This window comes from Thunnus albacares, chromosome 19, assembly GCF_914725855.1.
Source record: "Thunnus albacares chromosome 19, fThuAlb1.1, whole genome shotgun sequence".
NCBI lineage: Eukaryota > Metazoa > Chordata > Actinopteri > Scombriformes > Scombridae > Thunnus > Thunnus albacares.
Window position 1 is genome coordinate 10247898 of NC_058124.1, and position 16775 is coordinate 10264672.

General features: G+C 41.3%; 1 protein-coding gene across 1 annotated transcript in view; it reads right to left on the reverse strand.

The window, feature by feature from the left end:
- The window catches only part of col8a2 (collagen, type VIII, alpha 2), a 126244-nt gene that overhangs the window by 105647 nt on the left and 3822 nt on the right, over positions 1–16775 (reverse strand). Inside the window, exon 2 of the mRNA XM_044336671.1 lies at positions 5184–5343. The gene's annotated coding sequence lies outside the window, so the exon portion shown is untranslated. The remainder of the gene's footprint in view (positions 1–5183; positions 5344–16775) is intronic.

Here is a 16775-nt window from a genome sequence, read left to right on the forward strand (position 1 = left end):
GCGTATATTTAAACAGGTCGTTTCCAACTAGCCAAGGAAAGCAGGACTTTGTGGCCACCTCAGCAAACAGCTCGATTAAAAGGATTTACCATTGATTTCTCGGTTAAAGTTACAGTGGAAATATTTGGACAAAAGGCCGCTATCAACATGAATTACCACTGACATGTTTGCACATTTGAAAAAGACGGAAGGAAAGAAAGAATGCTAAACTTGGTGAAACCTAAGAAAAACAAGAAAGAAAGAATGGGAGAAAGAAACAAGGAAACAAAGAAAGACATAGCGGAGATGAAAGCGGGGTGCAGATTTTATGAGGGGGTCGTGGACGTCCCTGATGTATTTCTCGGTGGGAAGCATGTCGGAGGCTGGGTACACTCTCGTATGTGGTTTTCCCAAGGCCAAGCTGATCCAGCTCGGCCCACCTCTCTCTCATAGACACAGAGTTACACACCACTACTCGGAGGGAGGGAGAGCCAGGGTTTTCCTGTTCATGTGGAAAAAAGGAGGGAAGAGGGGAGGGAAGAATGAGCCGAGGTAACCCTAGCCGCCGAGGTGGCCCTCTGGTAGGGCCCAAATCCTACTACTCTCCTTCCTGAATCTCTCAGCCTCTCTCACTTTCACGGACACATACAAGAGAGCTGAACACGTGGGGCGAGGCGCCGTGCATGGACGTTGACGGGTGGGGTGGGGTCTGGACACCCTCTCCCTGTTTTTGACCACAGTTACGTTACATGCCAGTGGGTGTCTGGTTAAGAAAATAAAGCAGAGCGTGGGCCCCGTCCAGGCTCGTATATAAAGCATATGGCTCCAAACACAGCAATCCAAATTCCAAAGGCAGGAATTTAGCATTTCTCTTAGTTCTACTTCACTGCGGCGTGGAAGCTCTTTCAATCCAAAATGTGATTATCTCCCTTACAAATTGTTTGAAAATAGCAAGAGCACAGGGCCTGATTTCAGCATTGCAGGGTATTGGATTTAACAGTCACTGTCAGACGCAGAGTATTTGTCTCTGTCTCTATCTGGTATTCACTTTCTTTCCGCTCTCTCCATCAATGTGTCCTGCTCTTTCCTCCTCACTTCATCTTCCCCTTTCTCCCTTTCTGTCTCCCTCTGGGGGACACTGTGCAGGCAGGCCTCGGTATTACTGCTCTGATCCCAAAGAGGGCCCGCTGAGGAGGGATATGGATTCCATAAAGCACTCAGCTCTAAAAACGTCTCCAAATCCACATTCAGCACCTGGCTAAATATTATCCCAGCAATGCTTTGGTGACGTCCTCAGAAAACACGGGTGTATTTGCCGTGTCTGATGACAAATTCTCTGTTGTGATGAATGACTGCTTATTCGCATAGCAATAACACTGTCAGATTTACCACTGTTTTTAACAATTTTTAAAACAATGCATCCTTGGTATCTCACAGAGGTAGACAAAAGCAAGCTTGTTATTTCTAGTCGGAGACAGCGATTTTGCCAGCTGACATGGAAGATTTTCATTAGCTGCGGCTAGTAAACTAATTAAGTTGAAAACTCCATCTCTGTTTCCTGTCTCAGTTTAAAACAAGAAGCCTATATAAGGCATCTTAAATATGGCTACATACATGATATTGTGCTATAAAATGTGTTTCCCAAAAGTCAGCATCCTCACCAACTGACAATTTGTTCTTTGGTATGGTATGTTTTTACCTTTAGCATTATTAGAGAAAAGGCTGAGGCTGAAGATTAACTAATGTGTTTGGCAAATGTAACGCTTTCTCGGGTAACGAGACTGGCTGGTTATACAATGTGTAAAACTTCCCCAAATCCACCATGACAGAGCCGCTGATGTTTCCCTAAATTCCCTGCAGTGTGAAAATACACAACGGATCTGCTATCATGAACAGGCCTTTATTTTAAGTAACCTGTAACCCTGCAAACAAATGTAGTAAGTTAATGATTTGCTCCTTGGCTTTGGAAGTAATGCTTGGTTACTACTGTAAGTAGTAAGCGTTATTTTTTTCCCCACCCACATTCCTTGAAAACCTGCCTTACTCTGCCTGTGATTGGCTGGTAGTCGTTGCCTTTTTGGTTAGGTTGGTTAGGTTTAGGCATGAGGAGTGAGATGGTTGGGGTTAGGGTAAAAATATCAGGGGTAAGAGCCAATCAAAAGGCAGAGTAAGGCGGGTCTCCATGGAATGCGGGTGGGGGGGAAAAATAATGCAGATAGTAAACTAGTTAGCTGGACATGCTAACAATTGCAGCTTACATTAGAGCAGACAAACACTGATTAATCCATTCCTTACACTTTAGCTCTTTTGTGTTTAGCTTTGGAAAGGCATAAAAAGGACACTTAAACTTTTTAAATGCAGAGAATCTCTTATTACAAAACCATGCACACCACTTCAGCATGCTGAGAAATCCATAGCTTATAGTTTGCTAAGCTATAACTGGACAGTCACTTCCTAGGGGAGGGTTTAGCGATTAGTCATTTATGAGTTGGTAAGAAAAAAATGCACATTTTGGATTGACTGTAAAAAAAAATTTTTTTAAACTCCAAGGGCTGAAAACTGAGCCTCAAAACTACATTTTTTTAAAAAAATGTTTCTAGAATGAGACTTTGAAGATGAATAGTTGAAGGAGCCTGAATAAAGGAGGTTATTTGGACAGCTCCATGGATGTGGAGGGTTCATTTGAGTTAGAAACCCAGGGCTGACATGAGCCTCATCAACCACACAGAATGACCGCAACCATAAAAGCCCCCACAAAAGTTCACAAACAGGACAGAGGGATATGGTGCCTTATGGTTATCCTGAGCAACAGTTCAGCTTCCTGCTCGCAAACCAAACCGCTGTGAGAGCGTTTGTGAACACCTGACTGTGTCTGTGCGGCCTCCAATCTGCTTATCACATTACATCTGGTTCAAAAACGCATCCCATTTGGATCAGTCTGGATGTCAAAAACATCCTGTTCTTTTTTTAAATGGGTTATAATGATGTAAGAAGTTAGCGACAGCCTATTAAGAACTGGAAATGACAAAAAATCTTAAATGAAAACACACCATTTAATGGATCCTTGGCTACTGTGCATGGGAACCAAAGAGCTGCAACAGAAGCATGTGACACTTTCAGCCTCAACAACACTCCCCTCCACATGGAATGACTTATATTCAGTCTCCAAGTGCCAGAATGCTTTGCATTTTGAAGTACAACCACAGTTGTTTTTTTAAGGTTTTATGATGAGAACGTCTCAACTCGGAGACAAGCTACACTGTTAAATAATAATTTCAGGCTTACTGGAAAAGCAGTACAGGCCTGGGGGAAGAAATGGACAAAGAGAAAAATAATGAGAGAGAAATCTCAGTTTTCCTTGTTTGTTAAAAAATCAATTAATTATGAAATAAATTAATAACATCTCATTGGCTTGCAAATCAAAGCCCTGTTAGCAGATCTTGTTGCTGCTACGTTACCTTACAGTCAATCCAAGTCTGACTAGAAATTGTACATACAGTCAACAGATCCCTATCTAGATTTGATTTAATAAATAAGATTGTCCCTTTAGTTCAATCACCAAACCAGGCTCAGAAGTCAAACATGCTCATTTTTAATGGGCTTTGGCGGCTCAGAGCTACAACAGAAAGCTCTCAGGTTACCACAGCTGCACTCTGCACGGTCCACAATTTGGGAAACTGATTTGGAGGGATGGATCCAAGATAGAGACAGGATCCAATGGACTTGATGCGACCTGGACTACCTCAGCCAGTGCACACTGACAGTGATGGAGAAGAAAAACAAAGGGCTGGAGGGAGGGAGAGGAATCGCAGAGGAAATGAATATCTTACAGTAACACATGGTGTGAAAGAAAGAAACGTCTCTCTCGCTGACCTCCTTGTGTTTTTCATTCCTCCCCTCTCCCCACTCCCTCTCACCCCTTCCTCCTCCACCCCTCACTTGCGCTCCATGCCGATTGAAATATGCAAGCATAATAGTCTGGGAAATAGGATCGAGAGGCTTATGAAGGAAAGTGTGTTGGGCTGGGCCTGTTATGGGGTGGTAAGTCCATGTTGAAGACCAGTGAAAGAGATTTATGCTGTGTGTCAACAGCTTGAAGGTAAATTGAGAGTCTCACTTCGAAACTTTAATACCATACAGAGAAGATTATGCAGATGAGAAGCTGAGTGAGTATGAGATGATGGTGGAGCAGAATATTGAAAAGAGAAGAATTAATTAGTGGTTTATGCCAAAAACTGCACAGGAATGACTTAATGGATATAGGGTTTTGCTGTGGTTTCCCTAAATATGTAAAGTGGCACCTCTTTTAAACAATCATGCCAAATTATGTCTTGTAATCTCATCTTTCACATCTTAACCCCTAACTCCCAGCTATCCCAAGGCCTTCCACAGCATGCGATGTCTCTCCAGTTTCACCTCAAAAGTGGCTTAGGTTATGCGTGGAGAGGGATGACTGCTGTAACCCTCTTCTGCAGGACAGCTTTGTTTGCTCTCACTCATCCAGACAAGGATAATGGAGGCCAATTATCTCGCGCCACTGACTTCATAATTACTTTAGGTGGTCTGTGTGACAGATACGCTCCCACCAAAGCTTGTCAAGAGAAAGCAATCAGGACCCTCAATTATACTAGATTGATAAAGCTGGCAATGGACACTACATGGCAAATTCAAGTGGGATCCTCCAGGTTTTTGGTTGAATGAGGTTTACATCACATGCCTGTTGAATGGTCAATCAATGGATGAAACCCTCCCTCCCCACACCTTTCTGACGTTGGAATGTAGAGAATAGGCAAGTTATATGACAAAATTGCTGTATGTGTCTGCATGTGTGCACCGTTATTCACATTTGGTTACGATTATCGCATCTCACGCCTTGTCTACTGTATGACGGTAGGCTTTTCACGCCATCTTTGAGTGTGGCTATTCAGAACAGCTATAAACACTTTTACCTCCTGAAATAGTTGAACAACACGCCATATGAAGTCGATCCTTTTGAGCATACCCTGGCCTTAGGTTTAGCTGTGACTAACTATACACAGATAACTACTTGTACCTGGCTTTAGTTTTGATTAAATCTACCTTTTATTTAAACCTTTGAGAATAAGGCTCTGTGCATCATTGCAGTTTGTTAATGGAATCAAAATTCACCAAGTAACAATGATCAGTGGCTGTCATAAGGTAATAAAAGACAGAGACAGACTGACCTGGCCTGACTTGGCCCCAGACAAGGATTCACATTTCCTACGCCCAATTGAAAGATCATACAGGTCCACTTCCTTTTCCTACAGTTCCTTTTCCTTCCTTTTGCTCATCTGTCAGCTGTGGCAAGCATCAATACTCCTCCCACCACTGTCTCTGGGTGCTCTGAAACGGAAACATCAGACAGGAAATACTGTGACCATCCTACTGTCATTCTAATATTTGTAGGCTTATAAGAAAGTTCACTGATGCAAGCTGGCTACAATATACATCAAATGATGCACATACAATGTATTTGATCTTGAATAATTCCACATACTGAACAATATTGACGCTTACAAGTCTGACACATGTTGTACATACACATATCGACAAAAATAGGATGTGATTTCCAGCCATTTTAGGAACTGGAAATAATTGTGCATTTCCTTGGAGCTGTTGGTTGGTGCCACAGGCCCACTTGGCCTTTAGGACATCCTGAATGCCAGTAGCAAGGGTGGGTCCACAGGTGGTGTGATGTGTCTTTGAACGTCACATATATTTTGGGTTTAAACCACGTCACACAGCTTGCATAAATACCCTATTGTGTGGAAATGGAAATATCAGATGCTGTTTTTCAAGCATGTTATTTGCTTCCATTTTTAGGTACCTTTTTAAATGAGGTATACAACTCATAAAGAGGTGCTAATGAATGAGTCAGTCTTCACAGGCGCCATCCACTACCCTCACCTAGCGCCAGTCATTCTTTCCTTGCTGATTCAAGTGTCCACACCTTGCACCACTGACCACTGACTACAGTCATTCTGTTATTTTCATCGTAGACATAAATATTGGTGGCAATGCTTACTGTCTCACTAGCTACTCTCTATATGATAGTTCACAGAGTCACACTGGGACTTCTGCCCATTGACCCATCCATCACTTCATTGATCTCAGTTTCCAACAGCTTTTCACTCCCTCCTGTTCCGCTTTTTCTATTAATCCCGTTCAAAGATCTAAAGGACCATACAGGTGGTTTTGGTTGTTTTAGCCCATTAACTCCCAATAACATTAAATAGGTTTTTAAATGCTGTACCTTATAAAATGTCTTGCTTGTACATACTTCCATAATATAATAATTCACAGTGATTTTTAAGTCACTTTACTGTCACAAGTTGATACATTTGTGTTCCTTTTAGTGACTGTTTTAAAAACATTTCCATGGTCGCAAGATCATGGAAGCTCTGTTCAAGATTAATTTGTCAGAAAGTATCAACGAGTTACACTGTCATGAAATCGAATCAAGAAGTCAAACAACGAGCAAACATGGACATTTTGAAAAGCGTTACATACATTTTTTGTTGTTTTTGCATGACAGTGTTGGGATTACCTTCAGGTGTACTTGTGTGAATGTGGCTCTCAGTATGTATGTGACCAGCATACAGTATGTTGAGTATAAAGGTGTTGAGAGGTGCCTTGTGTGTCACAAGGAACATGGTGTTAGTGTTGTGGGGTGTGCGGGGGGTCAGGGGTCACTGAGGTGTGAAGGAAGGGAGGGGCACTGGTTGAGGGAGCTGACACTGTGATTGACGGCAGCTTGTTATAATTACACTCTTATGTTAAACCCCAGATTTCTTCTGAACACATTCACCCCCTAGGTTATTATTTCATGTTTTTTTTCTCTCCTCACCGTTGTGCGCCAATCTCAGTTATCCTTCACTGACATGTTTTCCCAGAGCTGGTGTTATTACTAATATGGTTAGTGCTGGAAAACCAAACAAAGCATGACACAGCACTCCATCACCTGGCATGATGATGTCATGATATCATAAATACTCTGCTAACACCGCGGCCCCACCTTCCTCCTAGCACGTGTTGGTGCGCCATGGGCAGGTGTGTGTATGTGCAAATCAGTGACATTTTTTGGAGGTTGAGTAGTGACAGGGCATGTTTTTAAGACCCCCCTTCATGTTGTAAAGTTGAACCAGACCATGCAGCACCGGAGCTGGGTGTGAATGGGGGTTGTGTCACTGAACAGTCCACTCTTTGAGCTTCCATTACCAGGTCCACCCTAGCAGATCGAGCATTCATGGCAGAGGTGTAGCCATCGGGATAGTTGGTGCCTCTGGCCTCAGGTGTTAAAGTAGATTTAGTTGTTCAACCAAATTCTGGATCCAACCTTTCATTACTACAAGCTATAATTATAATTATAATACATTTAATTTGTACTGCACTTTCCATTCATAGTGAAACTCAAAGGGTTATAGTATTAATAACGAAGAACATACAACATAAAGAAAATAATAATAATAAGAGTTAAGATGAAATAGAATAGGAATGAATAGAAAGAGTCTAGATATCTGTGCAACATTATCTCATGGGATGGCATATAAATAGCACACCACTTTAAGGACATTTCGCAAGGTAGTGGTGTCAAACAGTTCTCTCCAACTTTTTGCCAACTAACTATCTAGCCATCCACTCAATCTGCCTCCTCCTAATAAGATCAAATCACCTCATGAAAGAAAATAAAGTCACACTATATTGACATCATCTGAAATGTGTCACTTTCTGTCACTCAAACATAACTATAGGTCGCTTTTGGTGACTGAATTTATTACCTAAATGGCGTGAAATGACACAAAAAGTAAAAATGTGTAGTGATGACACGCAAAATGACATAAGAAATTGGTGTGTTATTTATACACCATTTGGTGAGACCAAGCTGGTCTGTGCTGCCCTCAAATGGTTAGGAAGGCTGTTCCACAAACGTGGTGAAGTATAACATCACTGAGATCATTTTATTCCGCCTTGTCCTCTTTTGGTAGAGTTTTGTAATTGTGTAAAAAAGAACTTTAGGGTCTGGAACTTTTGGACTTTTTTTGTTGCATAAGTTGCATTGTGGATTATAAAATGCATAAATGCATAAAAGCAGTGGATTAGTTAAAATCTAATAAAAAAGTTGTTCAGTTTTGTCCTGCAAGAAGGTACTATTGACATTTTACATAAAACGGTCTGTTGATATAATTTAACTACAGCCATGTTAGGGGGTCTGTGAAACTGTTAGCATGTTAGCATGCTCACAATGACAATACTAACAATCTGATCATTAGCAGGTATAATGTTTACCAAGTTCACCACCTTAGCGACACAAAATACAGCTGAGGTTAATTTGTATTAGACAAACTGATATTTTGACCTAGGGATGGCTCTAGATGGAAGTTGGGGGACCAAGTTATCAGATTTTTTTCCTCTAGGTGCCTTAAAAATTTGTAGCAGATTTTACAGCCATCCAATATTTGTCAAGATATACCTTGAACCTCTAAAGTCAGGGGATCACCAAAGTCAGTAGGATTCATCCTTTGGGGACCATAAATGTCTTCACAAAATATCGTGGCAATCCATCTTACAGCTGTTGAACTATTTCAGTGGACCAAAGTGGCGGACCTACAGACCGACAGATGAAAGAATGTCACCCACAGACTGACATTCCTGTCCCTCAAGTCACACATTAGCATGGCTAAAAAAATCTGTAAAGACTGTGTTTCTGATTATATTTATTTAATCTGACTTTTGCATAAGTGATTGTTTTCATCCCATTCATCACTTTTGTTACCTTAAATAAAATACTGACTGATTCCCAAATTTTGTGAGAATTAAAAAACTAAAATAATGAGACCAACAGTATATTTGTGATAACCCTTTATAGACTTTACTTTTAAAGAGGAGAATGTCTTTGACAGATGCTCAGACAGTATGCTCAAGAATTGTCTTTGATGCTATGCTGTAAGAACATTAGGTGTTGACAAAAAATGTTGGATTCACTGCCGTGTGGATGAAGTCATGGACTGGTTACTATAGCCAGATAAACATACTGCTTAAAAGAAATTGTCATCACTTTCATCTTGCCTAATGCATGTCCACATTTTTCTCACAGCATCATCTCCTTGTACTCGTTCATACCTGCCAAGAAGTAGATAAAACAGAGGACCAAGGAAAGATAAAAGCAAAGAGAAACAATGTGAATGTTGGACGCTCCATTGCAGTTCTGGTCATGCTTTCGTCTTCCAAAGCACATCTTCGAGGACATCCAGGTCTCATTCACTCAGCTCCGCTGGCTTTTATGTCCACTGAAAATGTCTCCATGGTGCGTGCTGCATACCGAGTGCAAATAAAACCAAATGTGGTATTCTGAAAACAGACTGTTTTCTGTGATTATGTTTCACTTTGCTCTTTTGGGAATACAATTTTGGTTTAAATAATTATGGTTACGTTTTTGAATCAAAGAAACACTTTCAAAGAATAGAAGGAGTGGAAAGAGGGAATAATTACATGGTCTTGCAACATATTAACAACAAAATCAGTTCGGAGTTACCGTGAAACATAAACCACAGTGCACTCAGATGATAGCTGGAAAGACTAACAAACACAAAGAGAATCTCAGTTGGTGACAATCAGCTACTCACTGTTTACTGAATACAAGAGACCGTTCTGCTGACATGAGGTATGCTTCTGGTCCAGTCAGTCCAGAGAGAAAAGATTTTATGTTTGCATGCATGTGGGGCTGTTTGTGGGTACATATGTGTGGTTGTAACATGGCCGCAGAGCTCAGAATCCGTCTGGCTTTTTAATCTTTACAGGAACCATACGATTGTCCTTTAACTGGCTAACAGATGCGGATGCTGACAGTCGTAGGGCCAGACGCTGACCTGCAGCACGAGAGGCCTGGAAACCGGTTTCCGGGCCTCTCGACATGCAGCACGAGAGGCCCGGAAACTGTCTGACAAAATGCTACACCGCTTTTGACAGGTTCCTCCCTCTCCCTCTTGCTATCTGTCCCCTTGGAGCAGAACCCAGTGGGTGTTTTGTCTGGGTCAGATTTACAGTAGATGTAAGCACCACTGAGCCCAACCTGGCCGGCTAATTGGAAAAAGGTTTGTGCGTTATGAGGCCCACAGAGAGCGCTTTCAGCACCTCCACGTTCAATGAGTAACGAAATCACACAGGGAGGCACATAGGTGAAGCAGATGCACACATGTGTACAGTATGTATGCACACCGACACAAACATCACATTTTTAAGGCCATAAAAATTAAGAAGAACTTTTGGCAAAGTGCTCACATTACTGAATGACATGAGCAAGGAAATGGGAAAGGCAAAAGTTGAACATTCAGCTTGTTTGGCACGCACATTGCCATTTGAGAATACACTTACATTATGCATCCCAAATATATGTATGCATTTGCTGTATTTGAAGGATAATAAATACATGTAGGTGTACATGGCTTTCTCTCTGTCAGCCATATACAGAGGGAAGAACAACTCCTTTCCTCTATTGAAAACATCCTCTCCTGTACTAATGGGCCGCTCCAAAATCCACGTTGTTAGCATAAATCATAATGCTTGTTAAAGCTATATGTTGCTCATTTGTAAAGTCATACACCTCATGTCAGACCATAAAATGGCAGAGAAAATCGCTCCTGCTGTACTGGACGTGTCTACTAAATCTACTGATAGTCAATCATTTGACTTCTGATTTTGGATCAATGCAGAGGCAGTCTGTGCATATCGGCCTGTTTGATAAATACACCCATTACATAAATCTCATACTACCCCGAGGCCGTTGTATCTGTGCCCAGCTGGTGAACAAGAGGTCTTAAACTTGGCAACAATAGAAAGACTTTCAAGACTTTACAGTTGGGCTACACTACAGACTGCAGCAATATCAGGATTGAGAAAAATTACACCTGATGAAAATAATATTTGCAGTGAAAATGAGAACAGTTGTCTGACCTCGTCTTTAATGTCAAAAGGTGAAAAAGGTCAAATTTTGCCCCCAGTAACTAGATTTCAAGTACATTTTTGCACAGTATGAGCTGATTATGATTGAAAACATTTGCTAGTTTTTCCACTTTTGTCAAAAAATAAATTACATGATGTCTACAATGGAAATGCATTTGGTCAATGAATGGTGACAGGCCTGGAACAGCTGGTCTGGATAAATTTTTCAATTCCATTACACAACAGCTAAACATGTCCTTGAGAGGTTGTTTGTAAAGTATCTGACCACCGCAACGTCCCAGAAATGTCTGTTGTTATTCCCATTAGGGCTGTCACAGCGGGGAACAAAAATGTTTAATTTGTGTTTAAACTTTTTTTTTTTTTTTAATCTGCCTATTTTTTCATTATGAACCAATAGAAACCACAGATTCAAAGCTTGTCAGAGCAATTCCAAACCCTAGTAGAAGAGGAGCCTCTGCTGTTGTAAATTGTCTTACTGATGTTTCCATAGTTTACTAAATGTGCTGAAACCAGAATTCACTTGGAACTAGCATTAAAATGTGTGGGAAAACATCTAAATTGAAAATTCACCATGTATAAATGGAACAGGCAATGCCTTGTACTCCAGTGGGGACTGTGGCAGTGCTTTAAGCAATTGTTGTTCTCTTAGCTAACGCAAAATGGATAAAACTAGCTAGTGGTGCTGAAATGCATAATTATGACACCAAAACATCTGATATTGTGGGGAAACATTTTGACAGCATGAATGGAAAAAATAATGGATAAATGTGAGGTTGTTTACTGCCTTTTAAAAATTCTACGGACTTACAGAAACACAAACACCAAATCTGAACTTAGCTTAGCTGTTAGCTTGCTAGCTTGCAAGTGAGGCAGTGGAGGCACCATGAATGATTGAAACTATGTCAATTCTATAACATAGTTTAGAATTAGGCTTTGTGGGTTGCTTTCAAATGGATTTTTAAAAAATGATGTGTTAGTTCTCACACACTTCAACTTGGCTTTTTGAAAATGCCCATGTAAGAATCCATCATGGCTGTGCAGCCATTTGTTTTCATCTTTGAACCAAACCATAATCACCAACATCTGCTATCAGTAGTGAACAATAACTTTTTGGCTGATACCATTAATTTCTTCAAACCCTTTTTGTTATTTTGTAGGTGAATATGTTTAAATGATCTTGATTAAGTTTAAGGTATTATACTGTAACCAGGTATTATACTTTACCTAAGTAATGCAAACACACAGTTAGTTTATACAATATAGTTTATAATTATTATTTCAGTGATTTCATAAAGTTTATTCAACAGTTAGATGGAAATATTGCTAATAATGCCCCATCATATGTCTCCCAAATTGGGGATTTGCCATAAATCCCAGTCTACCTTTCAGATTCCAGTCAGTCTCATTTTCCAGTGTGACAGCTTGAGGTGTTTTATATGGAAAGTCATACTCACAGACCTGAAATGTCTACCCTGCATAATAGGACATCCAGACCCCTTACAATCACACTGACTGGTGTGAGAAGTGCTTGAAGTGGGCGGATAATAAATGACTTGCTGAAGACATAAAGCCATGGAGCTGGTGTCCAGATTTATGCTGTGATATTAGCTCGGATATCATGCTTTGAAAGTTTAGATAGATGGCCTGCTTGTGAGACATGTGTCATTAGAAGTACTTCGCTCTAATCAATGTATGGTGTATGTTTTGTCACTCCAAGATTTTAATGTGACACACACACACACGATCAGTTCATGCTTGGCAGTGGTGAGCGGTGATATCCCGTCCAGTGCAGCTGGTGTGCAGCCTCTAGGCAGCCCTGTGCTGTGGGAGGAAGCCTGGTTTGATTTTAGTCCAGGGCAAACCAGGACTTTCACATTCCTGCTTTTCAATTGGAATTAACGTATTTGTTACTGCCTGGGAGACTGATATAAATATATGCTTACATATGTGCATTTGGAGGTAAAGGCCCTGGAATAATGAAGTCTAAGGTCAGGTGTCGTTTGCCCTCAGGGCAAGCCGGTGTAAAATTATACATGACACTTTTTTTTCTTTCTCTCCCACTCATTCTCCTTGCTCCATCTTCAAGTGAGGCCGTTCCAAGCTGGAAAGTTCTTCTGCTGTTACATAAACTCTAGCTCGAGCGGCTGCGGGGTCAGGAAAAAGGGAAGAAAGGAGGGAGAAAAACAAGAGAAAAGTTGAAGAGTATTGTGGGAAAATGAGGCACAAAGATGAAGAGGATCTGGAATGGGTAAAACCTGTATCATCAGTAACGTCTAAAAACTCCTCTTCATCAGATCCTGGAGAAAAGAGGAAGAACAAAAGGGCAGGAGGAAATTGGAAGCAGAGTGAAGGCAGCTTAGCAGCTCCCATCCAAAAAGCCTGGAAGAAAGGGAAGGGGGAAAACTAAAAACAAGGCATTAAATGGCTCGGCGTCGTCCAGGGCTCGGGGTGAAACCCTCATGGAACTAGCCAGGTCACTGCTGATACAGAAAAAAGACCCAGCTTTGGACTGATTTCAACCTGACATGTCTTCCCACTGAAAAGATGTTTTCTTTGTTAACACGAATCCCTTGTGACACTGGTGATCCAGGATTTTATTGTACGGGTTTGCTGGGTCTGATCCATGCTTTTATTTTTGAGCTTGGAGGGGTTGGTTTTACTAGTTTTGTGTCTGATTTCACCCTTCCTGCCAACAGCCGTGATGACCCAAACATAACTTCAGGAGGCCTGAAAACTTCTCACTTTCTATTGGATGTACAGTCCATGCTAAATGGCTGAGCAAAGCATGAGTTATTAGATTTATGGGAAGTGCTCAACAGTTTGTCTGGAAGTGGGTGATGATTCATATTCCAAATGGCTTGCAGATGCTGTAGCAGATTTCAGTGGGTACATACTGTGACCGAATACCAAATCAACTCATAATTACCTCTCAAAACCACATCCACATTTATTTACTGAGGTGTTTACACACATAAATGCCGAAGAAACATCCCATCAAATCCCTAAAATCACACTTTCACCACGTACAACAGGGTGCACTTTAGTAGACAAGACAGAACCTATAAATTATGTAACAACAACTCTCCAGTTTATGTGAGCATCTTTTCAGGTGTGCACCATCGACATGCTCATTAAATCAACCACCTCTTCCCACCGCTTCACTGCCCGGGAACATTATTCAGTCTGGGTTTTTTTTTTTCCTCTTTGCCACTAATACACTTGTTTGCTGACTCACTGCATTCTCTTCTTCCCTGAAATTTAAGTGCTGTCCATCCTCCTGTCATCTCCCCTCTTTCCACCAGACACAAAACACACACTCCGGAAACCTCTGGAAATCCTGGGTGACTGATTCTTCTGTCAGCCCTTACCTCACCTGAGAGACAGCATGTTTCCCAGCAGACGCGGGAAATTCCCAAAAGGTTGACTATCGCACATCCTTTTCTCTGATTCAGAGGCTGCTACACATCAGTAAAACATTAACTGCACAAAGAAAAATGGGGAAAAGGAGGAATGACTACAACGAAGGGAACGACTGAGAGAAAGTGGGAAAACCTATGAGAAACTGGGTGGAAATAGATGGAGTGGAGGTAGAAGAAAGGGATGCGGTATTCAATAAGCACAGGTCAATACCAGGCTGTGCACTGGGCTTTACTGTCACAGCGTGCCTTTCACCATTTGTTTCCCATAAAGGCCACATGGAAACGTTTAGCTGGCTTAAAGCAGATCGGCGCACGTTGTCTCAGGGCCCGTAACATTTGCTACTTGTTTTCCAGGTCTGTCCTAATAAAGTTTTCTGAAAAATATAGGCAGTTGCGATAAACAATATTAATAATAATAACAAATTTAAATACAATATACAATAAAAACAGCATGTGTGTGGATGTCAGACACTGAAAAAAACTGTGTCTGACATATGAGTAATGGGAAATGTCTCAGTGTGCATGCAGATGTGTGTGGTTTAAACAACTGTGTGTGTGTGTGTGTTTGAGAGAGAGAGAGAGAAAGAGAGAGAAAAGAGAGGGGGAAAAACAATAGATAAAAATAGAATCTTTGAAGCAATTCCTCATGGCTCTTGGAGAGTCTTAAGTGCCTCAACAACAATTCTTTTTTTCTTCTCCTTGTCCTTTCATTCTGTGACAACACGTGCGGTCTCGCAAAAGGGAATAGAGATCACAGATGCACAGGTTACAAGAAGTCATAATGGAGCGTTAGTTAGTTTGAAGTCGTCATACTTTCTTGTTTAATGGATATAACTGTTGAAACGATCAACACAAAACCCTCACTAGATGTTCTGGTGAAACTTAAAGGGCTGGGAAACAGAAAATGGACTATTCACATGTTTGGACAAGGTCCTTCAAGTGTGTATTAACACCTATTTGTGAGTATAGTGTCGGTAATAAATTCATCCTCGCTTTGGCCTCCATGTACGATGCGTGTATATATATATGTGTGTGTTTGTCAGGTCAAATTCCTGCAAGCATATGGCAGAGTGATACAGGTTTTCACGAGTACACAAACCCAGCTGTCCATCCCCCAGGTACACGGCTCTAATTCTGCCAAGTCATTTACAATGAGCTTCTGCACAAAAACTATTTCCTGCCCGCTCTCCATCCAACATCCACATCACAGGCCTACAGGGTGCTTAGATATGTGCACGTAATGTGTTGAGAGCTCGCCTAATGGCCCGCAGGGCTTATTGCATGCTGACGGCCCTCACTGTGCTTCCACTTTCCACTCTTTATCCTTTTAAATGAGTGCTACCCCAGACAGGAGTGGGCAGAGGCTTAAGACAGTAAATAATAGTAAGAAATCCCTTCCTAATACATCTTCCCGCTGATTATAAAGTATGCGCATGTTGTCATCGTTGGTCTGATCTTGAGCCAAATCAAAACTAGAGCCCATGTACTGGCATCGGCCACTCATTATGGATAGTATGGTCTTTCCATACTCATAATCTGAAAATGAACCTTTAATTTATGTTTTCTGGCAGCTCTAGCCCATACTCCTACAAATAAGGGAATGTGTTGCTCCCACAGTATCCATCTTGGGCCAAAAATGTTTAATGTGCATAACTTCAGCCTTATCTTGGAGAACAGTACTGCCCACAGCTGAGAAACGTCATGTACACAGCGCCCTCTGGTGGCTGTTTAACTCTATGCATGTGCCTGAATACTAAAACTGTAAAACCAGAAATGGGTTCATGTAATAGCAGCTATAAAATAGGATGTGTAGAGCCTCAAGGTTTCCAGCAGCTAATAGCTGACAGATTTCTCCAAAAGGAAATCCCTATCTGACAATCTCATCCTCTAAGTGCTTTCAGCAGACACATGAGTTTGGTACTAATATTATTGTTCTGTTACACAATAAAACAGAAAAGGCAAATAATAAGAAAAACATGGCTAATGTTCTTGTAGTATCTAGACCAGATTTTTGCTTTTAAAGTGAGACCAGGGATGATTTGTATATGTGTGCGTGTCTGAGTGAGTGAGTGAGTGAGTGAGTGAATAGCCGTCTGTCGTGTTTTCGGTTATTGACGAGGTGTGCAGTGGGTCTAAATGACAAGTTCTGTTCGTTACTTCAGGGGTGATGTAAAGCCATTCACAGGTGTTGCAACCAGAACCCAGCGCGAGTGAGATTTTTAGAGACGGGTCCTTCCTTCTCTGTGCACGCACACACACACGCACGTACACACACACACAGATTATTTCCATGTAACCTGAACAAACATAAGAGGGGCATTAGGTCTGTTATTGTTTGCCTTTGCAGAGGTTGCGGTACTCCAAAGGAATAACACTCTCACAGTACACTGAGGCAGA